General features: G+C 54.6%; 1 protein-coding gene across 1 annotated transcript in view; it reads right to left on the minus strand.

Annotated features, from left to right (window-relative positions):
• DLG3 (discs large MAGUK scaffold protein 3) overlaps nt 1-6,724 on the minus strand; it is a 32,483-nt gene extending 25,759 nt beyond the window's left edge. The window contains exon 1 of the mRNA XM_034063579.1: nt 6,698-6,724. The gene's annotated coding sequence lies outside the window, so the exon portion shown is untranslated. The remainder of the gene's footprint in view (nt 1-6,697) is intronic.
• Nucleotides 6,725-19,588: the final 12,864 nt, after the last annotated feature.

Here is a 19,588-nt window from a genome sequence, read left to right on the forward strand (position 1 = left end):
AACAGCTGCTGAGGTCTAAAATTTGGCAAGATTTGCAAAGCAATTGGCTGTTATAACACTCTTCCAATGCCTAAAGTGGGGCTAAAGGGAAAATTCTTCCCTGTGAGGGTGCTGAGGCGCTGGCACAGGGTGCGCAGAGAAGCTGTGGCTGCCCCATCCCTGGCAGTGTTCAAGGCCAGGTTGGACACAGGGGCTTGGAGCAGCTGCTGCAGTGGAAGGTGTCCCTGCCTGTGGCAGGGGTTGGAGCTGGGTGAGCTTTAAGATCCCTTCCAACACAAACCATTCCAAGATTCTATGACTGGAACATCCAGAGCTGTTACACTCTACAGCAACAGTTTTGGAGGGGACTGGACTCAACCTCCAAATCTCACTCTGGAAATCAAGGGCTGGGACTCAGAGACAGAGGAACCCGTTGCACAGCAGACAAACAGCTCTCCCCTCATGCAGCCCTGCCTCTGCCTGCGGTGCCCAGACAACGTGCAGGGTTCTCATGTGGATTTTACATCCACCATTAACTGATGGCTTGTAGGATGTATGCAGCCACCTTCTGATGTGCTCTGAGTCAAAATCCAGAGCTGCAGTGGCTGTGTTTGGATACAAGTCCCTTTATCCAGCAGCAGCACGAGTTCTGTCCTGCTGGCCCAGCCCCCTGCTCTGCATCCCTGTGGAGGCACAGCCCGGCCACCCTCCAAACCCCTGTGTTGTTAGATGCAAGGATCAGCAAACATCATTTAGCTAAATCTGACACTGTGGCAGGAAACTCTGCAAGGTGGCTGTGAGGCCCTATGTACAGGTAGGAAGAGGAAACAGGAGCTTTTCTACATGGGAATAATTGGGTGCCCAGCTGGAAGAGCAGTTCTGTGTGCCAGTATCAGGGATGGGGCCGTGTGCCCTCATTCCCTGCCTAGTTCAGCCCTGGTGAGGCCAAAGCAGTCCCACACCCTGCTGTGGGTACTGTGCTTCAAGAAGGATGAGGTTGGGAAATGTCCAGACTGGACAGATGGGATGGGGGCTTCAGGGAACATGGGCTGAGAGGGTTGTCCCTTTGTGCATATGCTCCATGCCTGGTGCCTCTCAGCCATGAGAAGGTTTCAGGGCATGGTTCAGGGTCAGCATGTCCAGATGCTCCAAAATTAGGATGCTCTGACCTTCCCAGCAAACAGTGAAAAGCTTTGGTCAGCTCTCGAACAGGACCCAGCTATGGAAAAGCACTGGAAACAGTGGGATGAACCCAAAGCAGGATCCCCAACAGCATCAGAGGGATGAGGACGTGTGCCTGGTGCCACTTCCTGCCACACCACTGCCCTGGCCCGTGTTCCTGCGGTCAGGGGGACATTGCTTCCCTCACTGCAGGCTCCCCCTCTGCTGAGGGTTGCCTTTCCCTCCTTGCATCCTGCTGTCCTGACTAATCCTGGGAGCCACGGGCTCACGCTGCCCTCACAGGCTCCCTCATCACAGCCTCCAGGCTCATCTCCTCTCCACAGTTGGGAGCGTGGGGCAGGCATCGCCTCTCGCCGGCTTTCCAGCAACTCAGATTCCTGGCACCCTTCGTTACTACACACATTGTCCTCTCTGCTTTGGCATTCAGCACAGTTGCCACACAGCCAGCCATATGCACACCCACGGCCGCAGAGGAACAGCACATACATACCTACAGGATGGGGATGTGCAGAAACGCTGACAATCTGTGAGCCGTGGAGCGCGCCAGAAGCACCAGCCCCGCTGAGTGAGCAGGGACAGGGACACTCTGGCAGGACACCTGCTGCCAGGCAGGTCGGCCCGGGGCACCCCTGCTCCCTGCATCCCGGGGCTGGGCCCTGCTTTGCATCACACCCCAACACAAGCGTTGCAGGTGCTTGCCCAGTGAGGCACGTGCTGGGGGCAGCCAGCTCTGGGCGGGCATGCTGGGGGCAGCCAGGCCTGACCACGGAGCTTCAGCTCCGATTGTACTTCCAAAATCCATGCAACAAGAATGCCAGCTAATTGCATAAGGAAGCCAAATGGAGAACTTAATATATACCATGTAACCAAGGGAACGAGCCAACAAAGCAAACGTTCCAGTGTTGGAAAATTGAATACCAGTCACTCACTGACGGCAAAGCCTCCCCATGGCTCCCACCGGAGCTGCTGGGACCTGGCTCTGCTGCACACTGTTCCCCCACTTCCTTGCTGGTGCCCCCAGCACCTCCCAGCTCCTGCCTGAAGCTGTCACAGTGGGGAGATGCTGACTCCATCCCCCCAAAAGGGTGGGTGCATCCCACCCTGCTCCCACCTCCCCATGTAACGCCCGCAGAGCCGATGAGGGTGTTGGGGTCTAATTAGCTGTTCCCAGTGTATCCCAATCCTGAGCACCACATCATTCCTCATGGAAAAGAGTAAGGCTATTTTTCCCAAGCCCTTCCCACATAGCAAACCCACCTGGGGGCTCACGAAGAGGCCCCTTTGCTGGCCTTCACTTCCCTCTCATGTTTTGAGCAGCAGGGAAACGGTGATGACATTTAAATCATCAACAGAAGGCTGCAGAGTTAACACTCACTTGATAAACAGAAGAGCACACACCTTCCAGAGCTACTGCAAGCTGTCTGCAGGCTCCACGGCCAGCACAGCACCAGTGCACATGGATTGCGCTGTGCAGTTTGATGGAGGCAGGATTTGCTTTGGGGGTTTGTTTGTTTGTCTGCTTTTAAATGAAGAAGAGAGGCCACATTCAGAAGGCCAAGATGAGGCTCCTCAAACACAACCCAAACAGCCCACCAGGCTGCAAGAGCAAGTCACCTGCAGGAAGGATAATGCTGCCAGCAGCTGCTTGTGGAGCAGGATCTACCCATATTTTACAGTTAGGACAATAGGAACAGGCTCTGGGATGTGGTGATGGAGCAGCCATGCACCAGCATGAAGGGGCAGTGCCCAGCAGTGCCAATTGGCCCAGGGGTGGAGGGTGCCTGGTGATGCCCCAGGCATCTCTCCTACTGCAGGGGCCCAGAGGAAACAGGTTGAGAGCTCCTTTGCTTCACCTCCCCGCATTCTGCTGTAGCACCATGACCTGCTAGCTCGCTTCCAGCTGAGTGCTGGCCTCACCCTGCTGTGTGCATGGCCATGGTGCCAGCGAGTGCACAGTCCCCCAACACTGCTGTCTTGGTTAGCCTGGTGCCACAGGGCTGAGCTTGCTGAACTCAGGCATGGGGAGCATCCCTGGCAGTGTTCAAGGCCAGGCTGGACACAGGGGCTTGGAGCAGCTGCTGCAGTGGAAGGTGTCCCTGCCTGTGGCAGGGTTTGGAACTGGATGAATTTTAAGGTACCTCCCAACCCAAACCAGTCTGTGATTGTATGAAGGAGTCTGAAGCCAGACAGCAGAGTCAGTGCTGCACAAGGAGGTGGCCTCTCTGTTCACTGGTGGCAGAGCCTGGGGCTCCTGTGGCACTCACTGGCTGGGATCAGGCCTGAGAAGCACTTGGCTTCCTCAGACCTGGCTTAGAGACTAAGAAGGTGGCAGCTCACTGCTGAGCAATGAGGAACCAGAGAGCACACAGGAGTGAGGCTATGGAATCGTCAGCTTCCCAAGGGCTTTGGGGTGACTTTCTGTGCTCACCGTGGGGCTGCCTGGCAGCAGCTGCCATGCACCCTGGGCAGCAAGAATTTGGTTCAGCCTCAGAGAGGCAGCTCGAAAAGGCAGAGACCCCATCCACCATGGGAATTGTGCTCCATCCTCCTCCTATGGACCTGCTGGGCAGAACACACCAAGGGTGAAACTGTGAGCAATAACATGGAGCTGGCTTGGCTGATCCCCCCCAGCACCCGTCTTTATCCTTCAAGGGATGCTTCTAACACATTAGGGATTTTATAAGGACTTACAGGGTTCTTACACCCTGAGGTGCTGGGGTCTGCACAAGCTGCAGCAGCAGAGCTGAGCCCCGGCCCTGGTGCAGCAGCTCCTACCTTACAGTGCTGCTGGTGCCACACGCTCCTGGGGATGGAGGTGGGTGGACAGAGACTGAAATGAGGAGCAGACTTCTTGATAAACAGCCGAGGCCAAATTCAGCCCAGGAGGGAGTCCAATGAAATCAATGGAACTAGAACAGGAAGGAACTAGACTACATCCATCTGTTTATCGTTAAGGAAAGCATTGAATAGTTAAGTAATTAAAGACTGGAAGATGTCACTTTAACCCTTCCAAATACACACTGTACCAACAGGCTTTGGTTTGTACGAAAATCATACTTCCACATCTGTCATTCTGGGTGCTCTTCTGAAGCACACCCCTGGTTTGGCTCCTTTGCTGACCTAGGAAACCACTGAATGGGAGGTTCTGGGGTGTGTTTTCCCTGGAGCCTGGCACCCCAAGGAAGGAAAGGATGGAGCAGGTCTCCTTTCTGTGCTGGTATAACTTGAAATAGAAAGCAAGAGGGTTTCCAGGCTGGAGGTTGACAGGAATCAAAGTCAGGTGTCTCCCCTGCCCTGAATCCATGCTCCTGCAGGCTGGTGGTCCCCAGTCCACCCAGCAGACAACAGCCACAACCTGCCCCTGCCTTTTGATCACCACAGCAGTTCCACCCGGCACATGCTGCTGAGGTCGGATGGATGGGGTAGGTGACTGCCATCCCCGGGGTGATGCTGGTTCCTGCCCCAAAACACAGCCAAAACCACCCCAGGGATGGCAGGAAGGGAGCTCCCACCCAGCACAGAAAGAAGCAGTTATGGCCAAGGCACAGAGAAGGGGTGTATGGGGATATGGAGCTAATGAGGTGGAGAGAGAGGGGTGGGAGGGATGTGGAGTTAATGAGACAGAGCAGGGGGAAGGTGAATGTACTGTGCAGGGAGGAGGCAGCAGCTGGCCCCAAGGATGGGCTCCCTGCTGCTGGTGGGAGCCTGCCTGGGGGGACAGAGCCTGCCCTGGGCCTGGCAGGGGATGTGGTGCTGGTGGCTGCAGTGGTGAGCAGGCGATGTCCCTCCTGGGGAGGGTACAGATGTGACAGCAGACTTCCCATCCAGGGACACCCACAGCACAGCTCTCCCTTGCCCCAGTCCCACATTATGGTGGAACCCCCCTCCAGAAAGGAACCAGCAGGTGAGTGCAGGGCACAGCGCTGCCCTGCAGCTGGGGTGCCCAGCAAGAAGCCTCTAACACCACCAACACCCTGCCCCACCATGCATTTTTGGAAGGAAACCTTTGGGGACAGTAACTATCTTGTGCCATGCTCATACAAGGCTGCTGGACCCAGGAGCACAGTGCTGAGAGAGGCACCATCACCTTCCTCCCTACTGTTGGGTGGCTTCTGTTCAGCATCCAAGGCATAATTAAACCATACAGGGTTGCAGAGGTCTCAGCTGGGCTCCTCTTCCCTTTCATAGCCCTGCCCAACCAGCCCAGCTCAGCTCTGGTGCACACTGACCCCACCACAGGCTAAGATCTGCAGCTCTTTATGAGAAAGGTTCAACCACCAGAAGTCACCCTCAGCCCTCCAGCATGGCTCCAAAGACAAACCAGCCCCAGCTCGCAGTCCCAGTGCTGCTCCATTCATGTGGAGGGCAGCTGAAATCTGATGCATCAGAAGAAAACCAGGTGCAAAGCACCCAGTCCTGGCAAGCTGTCAACTGAAATCCTTTGGGGAGCCCCCCACGAGCATGGTCCTAGTGCTGCAGGAATCCATGCTGGCCACTCTGCTCCCTCCACTGCTCCAGCCGGAACGATGCACAAATGTTCTAGGGAGGGAAGCGGCAGCACACAAACCCTCTGCAACGAACCGAGCAGGATTATCCCTACACTGCGCCAAGTGCCAAATGCACTGTGCCTGCAAACAGTCACCAAGCACTGCTCAGCTGCTGGCAGCCTGTGCTAGGAGAGGAGAGCAGCACCCGATGGGTCCTGCTGCCCTGAGGAGCAGTGGATGTGATGCCAGCGAGTGCCAGAGAGACGGGCCTCCCTCCTGAGGGGCTGCTGCAGGGGCTGAGGTAGTGTAGGAAGCCAGAGGGTGCCCCAACAGTCACCCTACATGGGAGGCTGAGTAAGTGGCTGTGTGGGAGCCCTGAATCATAGAAACATAGAATCAACCAGGTTGGAAAAGACCTTTAAGCTCACGAAGTCCAACCATTCCCAGCCCTGCCAAGGCCACCCCTAACCCATGGCACTGAGGCCTCGTCTCCACGCTGTGTGAACACTTGCAGGGATGGTGACTGCAGCCCTACCCTGGTCAGCCTGTTCCAATGTCTGAGCACCCTCTGAGGAAGGAATTGTTCCTCAGCTCCATCTAAACCTGCCCTGGTGCAGCTTGAGGCTGTTTCCTCTTGTCCCATCCCTTGTTCCTTGGGAGAAGAGACCGACCCCACCTCGTTACAACCTTCCTTCAGGCAGTTGTAGAGTGATAAGATCTCCCCAGAATGGGACTGCCAGCAGTCCAGCTTCTCCTGTTCCTCTGATGCCTGCTTACTCCACAGCATGGCCCTCCAAGTGCCTCCTGCCTTGTGCCCTCCCTGCACTGGAGTCCCCAGCATCAGTTGCTGCTTGCTTTGGCTTTGTTCAGCATCACCCAGCCCCAATGAGGTTTGGGGATAGAATGTGCTGTGGGAATCTGGTGCAGGTACTGGGCTCCTCTGCCACCTCACCAGGGCTTCCTTGTGCTGAAGGAGCCTTTCCTGCGCCACTGAGCAGGGAAAACACACCACTTGTTTAAAGGAAGCAAAACAAAGCCAGGAGACTTACAGAGAGCCCTTGTTCCAGCGACTCTGGGTTCACGATAATGGGAGCGGGGTTGGCCTGTGAGGAGACAAAAGTGGGATGTCACCAAGCTGAGTGGAGAACCCAGCCCTTCGCAGTGCACTGCCTCTCCATCCCATGCCACCATGGACCCGCTGGGCCAGGCAGGAGGGAGCAATGCAGGAAGGGCTCTGCTCTCATCTCTCCTCAGGTGTCGAATAACCCTGGGCGGAAGCAGGGTCACATACATCATCTGGGCATCTATCTCCTCTTTAGGCCTGATGTGTCCTGCACACCCCATGGCCTCAGCTGCTGGGAAGGAGATAGGGAGGACTGGGAACTCCCAGTTTCAGGCCAGAATCTCACCAGCACCAAACCTTATCTGAAGGGATTAGGGAATAAGAGCAGTAGGGAAGGAAGTCCTGAGGGAGGGAGGGATATATTGCCAGCAAATAAGCCTTGAGGCCTTCACATACCTTCCAGCAGCTGCTGCTGCCCTTCCTAAGCATGAGGCCAACATGCCCTCAGAGAGGTGGCAGTGTTTGGTCCCTCATCCTTGTTATCCCTGGAGTAAACCCTCTGCTCAGCAGCCTCGGTTCATTCCCCACACCACCACATGCATGCTTTAAACCTCTTAGGACGTGAGGTTTGTGGAAAACCCTGAGGAGGGGCACCCAGAGAGAGGGTCTTCCTCCTCCTGGGCTTCCCTCTGCTCATAAGCTCGTTGCATATCGTGCGAGGGACACAGGTGCAGAGGGCAAGCGCAGGCAGGCCAGGGCAGGAGCAGGCAGGAGCAGGCAGGAAGAGGCTGGGCGAGGCCCGAAGGGGCTGCGGGGCCGGAGCGGTGCCGCCGCGCCGGAGCTGTCCAGCAGCGCAACCTCCTGAAGGCTCTGGGCCGGCCGCAGCCGTCGCACAGCCCCTGCTCGGGGCAAGGGGAAGTGATGGTGTGAGCAGAAGCGTAAGGGAAAGGCGACCCTAAGTGAGAAACGTAAGATTAATGACAAAGCCGACATTGCTGCTGGCATGCAACAGCAAGCGGTGGGAAAGCCTGGAAGGTCAGGAGTGAGCTAGGACGTGCATTGTCATTCCAAGGCTTGCGCGAAGAACAGCCAGAGCAAGACGGGCAAATGCTAAAAGATATGAGCTACAAGGGGAGGTGAGCCCCCTGCTTTAGTTCAAGCCCAAGCTGGATGGGGCTTGGAGCAAGCTGCTCTAGTGGAAAGTGTCCCTGCCAGTGGCAGGGGGTTGGAATTGGATGAGATTTAAAGTCCTTTCCAACCCAAACCAGTGTGTGATTCTGTGAAACAACACAGTCAGAAGCAAACAAGTCAAAGTGTGGGGCAGTGCAGCAATTAATAGCAACCACTGCCTAGTAATGAGGGTGGTTTGGTTGCAGAGTCCAATGGCCTCTTTGACCCTGTGGTATTTTCGCAGGAGCAGGCTACCTCCTCATTGTCCTTCTCTGGGTTCACATGGACTGAGCTTCCTCACGTTACCCAGCATGGCAGTCCCCACCATCCCTTGTTTAGTTGGTCATACTTCTGGACTTTTCACTCTCCTCAGTTCATAGGTGGGAGAACTTGGGGTCAACCAGATCATAGTTTAAATCTTGCCCTGAAAGGTTCTGCTCTCATGGATGGAGGGAGTTAATCTGATTTATTCAGATGCTTTCTGATATTTCCTGCAGCTGTAACTATTGGTTACAAACCCATCTTTTTAATGGCAGTTAATTCTCTAGCTCAGGCAGACATGGCCACTTCCAGGCACTGCCAAACCCCTCCCACACACATGAGAGAAGCACAATTTTCAGGTCCAGTGTCTTGGGATCTCCATGGCCCAGAAGCAATGTTGAGCTGGGAATATCCCCTCTCTGGCAGTACACACTCCTTGTATTTAATCTAGATAATTTGTGAGATAGCATATATTAAACCTGGCACTGGCTTTTATTGGTCCCCAGTGCAATTCTAGGAAGGGATTCCACATTTCAAGGCAAAAAAGCAGCACTTCTACTGCCAGCAATTAACAAACGATGGATGTTTGAAACTTGATGTGCCAGAGGTCAGCTCTTACCAGATGAGTTTCCAGGAAGGATGCAAGAGAGGCAGTCTAAGTGAATGTAGCCCATCACGTGCCCTGTGATTTATGATATGACTTCAACTCCACAAATGATGCTTTGGATCCCTCCCAGGGAGAAATGTTCTGTATGATAATGTCACAGAGGCTTTTGCAGGTCCAGCCTGAGTCCTCCACTGAGCTCTACTGCAGTCTCTTTGTTGAATTTCTAATAGCCCACAAATCACACATTGCACTGCCTCACTCACATAGGGGTGAACCCTAAGGAAATACTTTGTCTAGCCTGCTCACTGTGCACTGAGCATCCTCTGCAGCCATTCCACACTAGTGATTCTTACAGCTCAGAATACTGCTAGGAGCACAATTTCCCACTCAGGCTCCAGATGGGACCCAGGAGATGCTGCATGTGAGTGGCTGCTTGAAACCAAGTCACACATGGTCAGGAGGAATTCAGACGAGGAAATCCCTGCTTGCCTCCTGTGGCCAGCTATTCCAGCTACTACAAGAAAGGTGTTTGGGCATTGTCTCTGACTTCCACTTGCAAATATTCCAACACGTACACCCTGCCTAGTCTACCAGAGGGTCATGCAAGACCTAAGGCTCAGAAACAAGCAGAGGGCCTGAAAATGAAAACCCTCTGCCTCCCTCTATCAGGCAGGCACATGTACTGAGCCTTCTGCGAGCCAGGGGAGGGGAGAGGACGTCATCACTTTTTGCTGGGCAGCGGGACCATGCTGATGAATTAACCATGCCCTCAATTCTATAGGGAATGGTAAGTAATTTATGCCCTAAGGAGCAGGAGGCTGCTGCATGCAGGGAGGAGACAGGGCTGTGCATTCAAACCACATTCAATGGGGGCTGTCAGATCTCTTCCATCTAAATGGCTTCATCACATTATTATTATTTACTAAACCCTGTTTGTGCTTGGGGGGGTTACAAATGGAAAGAGAAAAGTTCCAATCCCTACAGCACAAATCACATGTCAGCAAGACCACCAAAGGCCAGCAGAGCTGGAGGTGCCCTGAACTCCATCCATCAGGAAGAGGCACAAGGGGTTGCACAGGGCTACAGAAGGAGGCTGCGGGGAAGGTGGACCTTGGGGAGCAAGGTGGGTCACTGCACAAAGGCAGAGAGCTTGATCCAGGTGCAAAGCCAGCAAGGCAGAGAACAGCTGCTGGGAAAATCTGGGCAGCAACAGGAGTCAAAGGGAATAGCAGTGAAGGGGAATGAGGTTTGAAGGTCAGGATTCAAGAGATCTCTGGTCTCATGGGGGCTGACAGAAGCAGAGCCTTGCATTCACACGTGTCAAGCAATCAAGTGCTTGAGCACTACACAATGGTCCTGGTGACAGCCACAGCCCAGGAGCTAACGGAGTAAGGCTACTGCAGAGGCACCAGGAGAGCCTGGAGCACTTCTGGGGCAGCTGCCTCCATGGCTAAAGCTGCCAAGGTCTGCATGCAGAGCAGAGGGAAGCCTCCTCCCAGCAGCCCACAGCCCCACGGGCTGGAGCACTTCCACTGCAGCATGTGCAGAGAGCAGCAGGACAGAGAGCAGCACTGTGTGACACCGGCTGACACACCTCGGGAGCAGGATGCAGCCTTTCACAAACACCTTCAGATATCACTTCTGGGCAGTCATCCGAAAGGGACCACTGCCCTTGGGCTGTACTCCGGATGAGTGACAGGCACTAAACACAGTTCTCTGGGGGCACCCAAGCCCCAGCCTGCTATAGGCACCACCTTTCACCCCTGCTTCTATTACTGTCATCTGCTGGGAAAAAGGTAGGAATTGCAGAATATGATGATTTTGCCAAGATTTCAACCAAAGGAAAAGGTGGGATTAAATGCAAACATAGAAGGCTCATTTGCTTGCTTCCAAGGGCTGAGCCTTGTCCTGTGGCATTGCGTAGAATCCCAGACTGGTTTGGGTTGGAAGGGACCTTAAAGCTCATCCAGTTCAACCCCTGCCACAGGCAGGGACACCTTCCACTAGAGCAGGTTGCTCCAAGCCCCTGTGTCCAACCTGGCCTTGAACACTGCCAGGGATGGGGCAGCCACAGCTTCATTTCCACAGGGACTGCTCTCAGGTCTGGCACATGGGAACCAAGTGCAGACACTGAACAGAAAGTTCAAGATATTCTCTCCAGAGCTGAAATCCTGAAGCTTTGCAACAGCTTCACCTCCTCCACAGCCAGCACAGGCCAACCCACAAAGGTCAAGGATTATGTACCTCCTCCAGACAGCAAACCTGCACTGCAGACATCCCTGACCAATGGCAACTGAATTTTGCCCACATATAAAATCACTTCTAACTTAACCAGCAACAGGACTCAAACAGGAGCCTCCGGAGATCACAGAATACCAGAGTCATTAAGTTGGAAGGGACTTCTAGCGATCATTTAGTCCAACCCCCTGCTAAAGCAGGGTGACCTAGAGCAGGTTACACAGGAATGTGTCCATGGTGGATTTGGGATGTCTCCAGAGAGGCAGACTGCAGAACTCCCCAGGGCAGCTGGTGCCAGTGCTCTACTACCCGCAACAGAAAGAAAATCTTCCTCACATTGAGGTGAAACTTGTGCTTTAGTTTATGGCCATTGCTCCTCATCCTGTCCCTGAGCACCACTGAAGAGTATGACACCATCCTCCTGGCACCTGCCTTTGAGATACTGATCTGCATTGATGGGATCCCCTCTTAGTCTGCTCTTCTGTAGACTCAACAGGTCCAGCTCCTGCAGTCTCTCCTCATGAGAGAGATGCTTCAGACCCCTGAGAATCTTTGTGGCCTCCCCTGGACCCCCTCCAGTAGCTCCTTGAGGAGCCCAGAACTGGACACAGGACTCCAAATGTGGCCTCACCAGGGTCAGTAGAGGGGCAGGATCAGCTCCCTCGACTGCTGCCACACTCCTCCCAATGCAGCACAGGACACTCCTGTCCCTCCTGGCTCAAGGGCACTGCAGCTCATGGGGAACTTGGCATCCACCAACACTCCCAGGTCCTTCTCAGCTGAGCTGCTCCCCAGTGGGTCAGCCCCAGCCTGTGCTGGTCCTTGGGGTTGTTCCTGCCCAGGGGCAGGACCCTGCACTGGCCCTTGTTGAACCTCCTCAGGTTTCTTTCAGCCCAATTCTCCAGCCTATGGAGATCCTGCTGAAGACAGCACAGCTTCAGGTGTATCAGTCACTGCTCCAGGTTCCCATCACCAGCAAACTTGCTGAGGTGCACTCCAGCCCTCCATCCAGGTCATTGATAAACAAGTTAGATAAGACCAGATCCAGAATTGACCCCTGGAGAAAACCACTGACTACAGGTCTCCAACTGGATTCCACTCCACCGATCACAACCCTCTGAACTCTGCCATTCAGCCAGTTCTCGATCCACCTCACTGTCCATCCACCTAACCCACATTTCCTAAATTTACATACGAGGATGTTAAGGGAGACAGTGTCAAAAGCCTTGCTGAAGTCAAGGTAGATGACATCCACTGCTCTGCCCTTGTTGACCCACCTTGCCATGTTGTCATAAAAAGCTATTAGATTGATCAAGCAAGGGGACAAATGGCAGGCCTAATGTGCAGAGCTGGTCTGTACAGGAGGCTGGTGTGCCCCATGTCACGCACTGAGGGATGCACAGGACATTGTACCAGTGCATGAGAATCCAAGTACTAACTTAACTCCTTTATTTCTGCAACTTCCCCAGATTGGATCAGAGTGGAAAGTCAATCTGCCTTTTAATATCCTTTGCTTCACACCATCTGAGGTAGAATAGTAACAATCATCAGGAAATTGCTCTGCAGATAAGGGAAATTCAGTTTTTACATCCTTTTAAAAGCTCTCCGGGGCAGAGGCCAAGCAGGGAGATGCCCAACAGAAGCATCTAAACAAGGTGGACACAGAGGGCTGCTTGTAGCCCAGCTCCATCTGCTTTGATTTCTCTTTTACTGGGTGTGAAGGCACAGAGAAAGCTGTGCACTCACAGCTATGGGAGCAGCTGCTCTCTGGCAGCACCCTGCAGTGCTGGGTGCTCGCTGTGAACGCACAGGTACCGGCTCTGGGATACGGAGGCACGGTGTGATGCTGACACAGCAGCGGGATGCACCAAGCTAATGATGAATCTCTGTCACAGGAGCGAGCCAGGATCCTGCCAGCACAGCACACGTGGAGAGCCCCTGCGCACCACCACTCACCCTGAGCAACTCCCACAGGCTCATCTGCTCCACACCACATTCCCTACCCACTGCACAGACACTGCTTTTCCCAACACTGGGGCTGGCTCCTGCATCAACACAAAGCCCAAGAAGTCACTGCCAGAAACATCATCTCCCAGAGCACCCAAGAAGACACAGCTCCTCCATAGCAGCCTGGGGTTGAGGACAGACAGAAACCCATTCCAGAAGCTCCCTGTGCCCGAGGTGAGGGAAGGGATGAGCCCTGGGTCTGCTCCTGCTGCAGGGCAGGGACATGGAGCAGAGAGGTTCTGGCACCACCCTTCCAGTGTGCTTTGAGCTCCCCCAGATGCTGCATGCCTATGGACCCATCTCTTTCACCTGGCCATGCCCAGGGAAGCCACCTCACACACCTCCCATTAACAAACACAGCACATACCTTCCTGTACCAAAGCCTGGCTCTCTGCTGGTTCAGATGTAAGGTTTTTCCTACATCTCAGTACCAAATCCATGCTTTTGCCTTCCTACCCCTTTCATTCTCAAGAGCAGAGGCACCACTGCTGCCAGGGGCTGGTCCCCTTGTCACAGCTCCCTGTGCTCACCTCGTTTTGCCTTCATGGGCTCTTTATATGATGGCCAGAGCCAAGGGTGCTTGGGAGCATCAGAGGGCTGCAGAGCCCTGAGGAAGGGCTGCATTCCTCAGGGTTTCCACAGGCTGAGGTGGGGATAGGGAGCAAAAGGAAACGGAGGCTGGAAACTTGTGCGGACTGAAGAGTTTCATGGCCAGGAGGAGTCTCCCTCCCCTCCCTTCCACCCTATTGAGTGACACCGTTTGGGCAGGGGGAGGCACCTGCCCCCCAACAGCGTGTCCGCACGGAGAGGAGCACAGGCAGAGCCTGACCCCGCGTCCCCCTCCTGCACAGCTCCAGCCGTAGCACGAACAGCCCAGGGGATGCTGCTGGGGCCGGCTCTGGAGCTCTGGGTCTGTGCCAGTCCCGACTGCCCTGGCACGGGGCAGAGCTGGGCTGGCTCAGTGGCACGGGCAGGCCCTGAGGCTACCTCGGCACCGGCTCAAATCACCGCGGCCATCCGGAAACAGGGAAATTGAGAGGTCCCCGGTCACAAGGATCTTTGGCAAAGCCACTGAAGCGCCCACAGTGTAACGTGGACACAGGCAGCAGCTGCGGGGTCAGCCTTGGGTTTGGTGCAGTTTCTTAGTCTTTGGTTCCTTCCTGTTTTAGAGCGAGCAGGGACTGGGAAAAGCCTTCACTCAGCAGGAAGGGGGAAGCTTCCCTGGAGAGCAGCCCTGGGGAGCCCAAGTTTCCATTCAGAAACCACTGAGGCCGGTGTGCTCACACTTGAAAGTCAGACATCCTGTTCCAGCTCAGCCCGCTAAAATAAGTGACCCAGTTTGCATTGCTGCTGGGCTCCAGAGCTTCCCTCTGACCCGCAGCACCAAATGCAATGGACTCAATTCCCTTTCTTCACAGGACGAGTTATTATCATCTGACTCATGTGCTTCCTCCCCTCTTCAGACAAATACACATGTACAGGGGAAAAAATTGAGTGAATAAGAGACATCATTAAATAAGGATATCTTTGGTCCTGGGATAAAAATATCTCATTTTCTTTTCTTCAGTAATTCGTAGTTACAAACTGTTAAGAAAAATGTTTATGTGGGACAAAACCAAACTAAAATCCATCCACAGAGCCCTCAACCAAACTCCACTTAATACAAAAGTGACAAAAGGGTATTCTGGGGCCTGGTCCGAGGTGTTCTGAAGCACCATGTGCCCCCAGAATAGTCACATCTCCTGAGCAGTCCTTCAGCAACCCCATCCAAGTGAGTTTCTGCAGACTGAACCAGGAACTTCATTTCAGACTGAGCTATTCCGAATTTCTTAAATGCTGTATTAAAGGTTTCCACCTCCAAGTCCCTCATATATGTTCATAGTACATGGTTGGATCTGCACTGAGGGCCCTTGAGGGATCCCTGTGTCATTCCTTTTGCATGTGCTAAAACCAGCTGTGAGCATTAGCACAGCCCACAGCATTATGCCTGCTCCCATATTCCAGCTGTGATGCAGAGCTAGGAATACACTGTTACCCCCACAGCACATAAGGTTTGGGCAGCAGGCAGAGCCCCACATGCCCCAAGCACACCAAACTCCTCATGTCCCAGTGCAGACCAGTGCTGGCCCTGATCCCTCCTTGGATCCAGAGATCACAGTCCCCAGGGAGAGCATCCTGCATCCCTGTGCACTGCAGGCACCCAGCATACAGCCACGGCCCTGGCTGATTACGGCCTGATTAGTCTTAATGATTTCCTCTCTCTCTAAATGAGCATTTGCAGCTAAAGCAGGAGCGGAAGCTGCTCTCCTCCCATCCCAGCACATGCCCTGCAGAGGGGCTCACCAGAACAAGGCAGCTCTCCAGGGACGGCAGCAGTTTCTGCTTCACTTCCACCTCCCACCCCCCATTGCACCCAGGGTTCGTGGAGGGACCTCTGGTACGGCCACCCCTGTGGTTCCCTCTCATTCACCCCACCCATGGCACCTTCCGCCCTGGAGCACATGGCTGGCACATCCCCGCACTGGTCAGGATGGGGCTCAGGCAGGTCCCAGCCATGTAACACCCAAAACCATCAGGGAAAGCACGGCCACAGGGAGCAGGGAGAATCCTCCAGCAGCAGTGAGGGCTGGTGGGGGCTGAAGGTCTTCTTCCTGCCACCTCAGTCCTTCACAACAAGCCATCTGCATGTTGGCCATATCCCTCCTGAAACGGTTGGTAATCCTGCCACAGCGGGGCTAAGGTCAAGTCCTTCAACTCCCCTTTCTAATTCCAATATTATCCCTTACCATATTAATGGAATGCATCAGAAGGGTCAGCAAGCATAAGCACACAGTCCCTTGTATGAGGGATTCACATCCACAAGGGAAGGGAGAAAAGTCTTACAGGCGACTAAAGAAACCAAGGAATCAAATCATAGAATGGTTTGGGTTAGAAAGAACCTTAAAATCATCCAGTTCCAATCCCCCTGCCACTGCTGTCCTAAATGAACCTGGTGTGTTTTGGGAAGGAGCACTTGAGAACATCTGAGCCTCCTCAGCCCGGCCCAGGGGTGACAGCAGGACATGGGATGCTTTGGGGTGGGTGAAGGGAACCATCTCACCAGGCATCTGGGTGTTAAGGAACAAGTTTCCCCAAGGGAATGCACATGGATGGGGAATGACTTTATAAAGCATGAACTGGGCTTTGGCTCCAGTTGGGTAGCAGGAGGGGAAGGTCAAGACCATCAGAGATCTCATCTGGCCCCAGAACTGTGTGGGAGTGGGGTGTGAGGCTGGAGTTGGGGGCAGGACAGCAGCTGAGAACCTGGTTATAGCAACTCAACTGGGTGATGACGGCAGGATCACCAGACGGAGATGCCCAAGAAACAAGCTGAGAGGTGAAATCAGATGGAGGGAGATATATTAGGAACAGACACGCAGATTTACACATCGTGAGTGAGGAGGTGACAAACAGGTCTGTGGGATGGGAATCAAACTCACAACGAGGGAGTGGAGCGCAATGAGGGATGGTGGAGAGGGAAGACCCTTTCGGAACTCCGGCTGGTGGGAGGACACACTGGAAGAGATGCTGGAGGTGGAGGAGAGCAGGGACCGAGCTGGTGGCCGGGGTCAGGAGCAGAGGAGTGCTGTGTTCAGCGGCAGAGCCAGCCGCAAGGGGCAAGTTTCACTACAGTTGTATCTACATTTAGGTTGCCAAAAATACCTTCCCCAGATTGCCTGTCTTTAATTAACAGGATGTCTCCTGTGCTCCTGGCATGAGGCAGAGCTCGTCCCGCTGCGCGGGGCGCGGTGTGGGTGCTCTGCGGGGATCCAGGCAGAGCTGGATGTTGGATGCTGGGCAGGGCAGGCAGCGGCGCTTCCCCCAGTGCCCCTCCACGTGCAGGCACAGAGCAAAGGAGGAAAACTTCACCCCCTTCCTGTTTTGGCTTCTCTCCTTCCCTCCGAACGTGGAGAACGGCTTCCTCCTCCCTCCTCCTCCACCTTTCAGTGCAAAGATTTAGCTAATTTCTTCTATGAATAGCACGGGAGTAGCCATAGCAACATCACCCTGCCAACCTCACCACCTCCACTGCCTCCGTGTCCCGGCACCCTGTTCCTCTCACCCTCCCTCGCACCTCCTCAGGGAACATCTGGGGCTTCAGCCATTTCCCACGGAGCAGCCGTGTTCCGCCTGCCCTCGGTGCCCTCCCTCCTCTCCTCCAGCTGTGCCTGCTCCTCATACGGACACCCAGCCCGATGGCCTCCCCAAGGCTCTGTCCTCCCCTCACCAGCCATTGCCACAAGAGCCAGGAGCCCCAGATCCAGCAACACCTGGAGATTCCACGCTCCAGCAAGGTGAGATGCCCTGTGCCCACCTCCTCCAGGTAATTCCCAGTGCACAGGAGGAACTACACCAAGCAATGTGTGTGCATGGAAAGAAACTGCCTTTGGTGGAACACTCATTGCTGGAAATGGGCAGGAAGGACCTGTCTCCCTCCACCACCTGCCTGGCCATGACCTCTTCCAGGAGAGCCACACAAGCCTCCATGCTCTGGGCACTTGTAGGTGGTCAGGGATTCATTTTGATGCTGCTCTAACCCCGCTCTGCATCCTCCTGATCCCTCCAAGAGGGAGAAAGGGGCTGTGGAAAGTGGGGTCAGTGGACACCACATTTCTGGCCAAGCAGGGCCAGCGGACCTGGGGCACTTCCCAGCCACATGGTTGGGACCTGCTCTGCCTTTGGCCCCTTCCACAGCCATTAGAGGAAGCACCTGTGCCCCAGCCACCCTTGGACATGAAGACGCTGGTGAAACCCTTGGCTCCAGCCACTGTGCCCAGCACCAGGGACCTCAGAGTGAGCTAAACCACAGGGCTGGATCTTCCATGTGGAGGGATGTGGGAGGGAAATGTGTTCACTGTTGCCTGACCCTCAGTGGTCCAAGTGCTCTGGTCCTCTAGTGCCACACATCAGGGCTGCTTCCCTGGGTAACACTGCCATTGCTCCCCTAAAGCCTGGAGTTCTCCTCTCACACCTCTCTGGTATCAGCAAGCAACGGGGGACAAGGAGGGTGCAGGGCCAGCCAGAGGGATGGTAATGGGAACAAGAGAGCACAGCAACAACAGCAAGGGCAGGGAGCAGGGACTAATGAACAGGGAACATAGATAAAGGAGAAGAAATTAAAGAGATCTCATAAGGGAGAGGAAAGGCAAAGCAAAGAGAAATGAGAAACCCAGAGCTCAGAGATTTCCTCCTTCCCTGTGGTCAGGATTAGGTGTTCTCAGTTACTGGCATTGCCTGAGCAAGCTAATTTGTGTCCTGGAGCAGGGGTGAGGCAGGAGGAGAGGGCACTGAGGCTGGCAGAAGGCAGTGGATGCAGGTACCTTGCCATGTGTGGGGCAGCACACGTGGGCACGTCCCACCCGCTGCACACGGGTCTGTGAGCACACATGATGTCAGAGAACATCCACCACCACCATATGCAACCGTGAGCACACTTCCCATGTCAGCATGCACGCACGCGGCCAGCCCCGCGCACGCAGCCTGCGCACGCTCCCCTGCTTACGTTGAGCAGCAAGGCGAGAAAAAAGGCTTAAATGAGAGGTGGTGGAGCTGCCCAAGAGCGAACCCATCCCTGCTGTCCCGGGGATGCTTCTGGCCCCCACACCTCTTCCCACCTCTGCTGCTGGAAGTGCTTCCAGGGACAGGGAGCTCAGTTAAAGAGGCAGCCCTGAAAAATGGCAGCCCTGCCGGTAGCCAAGGCTCCCAAGGACACGAAAGCTGGAGCTGCCGCCTCAGCTTTTGCAAACCAGCTTTGCATCCACAGCGTCTGGCCAAACCTACCCAGGAACCAGCAGCTCCCAGCCTCCCAGAGCCAAACCTGTCCGCCTGGGAACACGCTATGCCCAGCCATGGCCATTTTACCACCTCTTGTCCCTCTCCCCACCACAGGACTGGGAAGAACATGGATTCCTTAAGGCTCAGGCACTTGGCACCCTTGGATCAGAAGGGGAGCGTTGCTGAGGTATTCGCTGTAAAGCTTTACTCATTGCATACATTTGCTACACACCAGGGAGCAAGGCTGCCTGCTCTGATACAAGCAGCACATATAGCACACACGTCACACTCTACATGCAGCTCCTGCCATGCTCATGTAGCCTCACACACTGGCATCCTCTGTCACTTGCAATGTGTGAGGAGCTTCTGATATTATTATTGTTACTATTATTATTACTATTTTCATCTTCAGAAGGCTGAGGGCAAGTAGAGATTCCCAACGTGCACCTTCAGAGCAGCCCAAGCGCTGTGGCAGCTCCACAAAGAGACAATGATTTCTGCTGCACCACTGCAAACCCATGAAGAGCTCCCTGCCCAGCCTGCCACAGCAGCACTGCAGCTGGCAGCGCTTCCTTCCCTTGCAACAGGAGCCCTGGGCCGGGCCTGCCATGCAAGCAGGAGTGGAAAGGAGGGAGCAGACATGCTTCAGTTCCCTGCTCCTCCCCAGCTCCCTGAGCTTGCTGCTGGGTAGAGGGAAGGAATAGATAGCAAAGGAAAGATGGAAGAATGCTTGCCAGGAATCAGCCAACGAGAGAGAGCTGAGGCTGATTTTGATGCAAA

The sequence above is a fragment of the Melopsittacus undulatus genome, chromosome 6, assembly GCF_012275295.1.
Source record: "Melopsittacus undulatus isolate bMelUnd1 chromosome 6, bMelUnd1.mat.Z, whole genome shotgun sequence".
In the NCBI taxonomy this organism is placed as follows: Eukaryota; Metazoa; Chordata; class Aves; order Psittaciformes; family Psittaculidae; genus Melopsittacus; species Melopsittacus undulatus.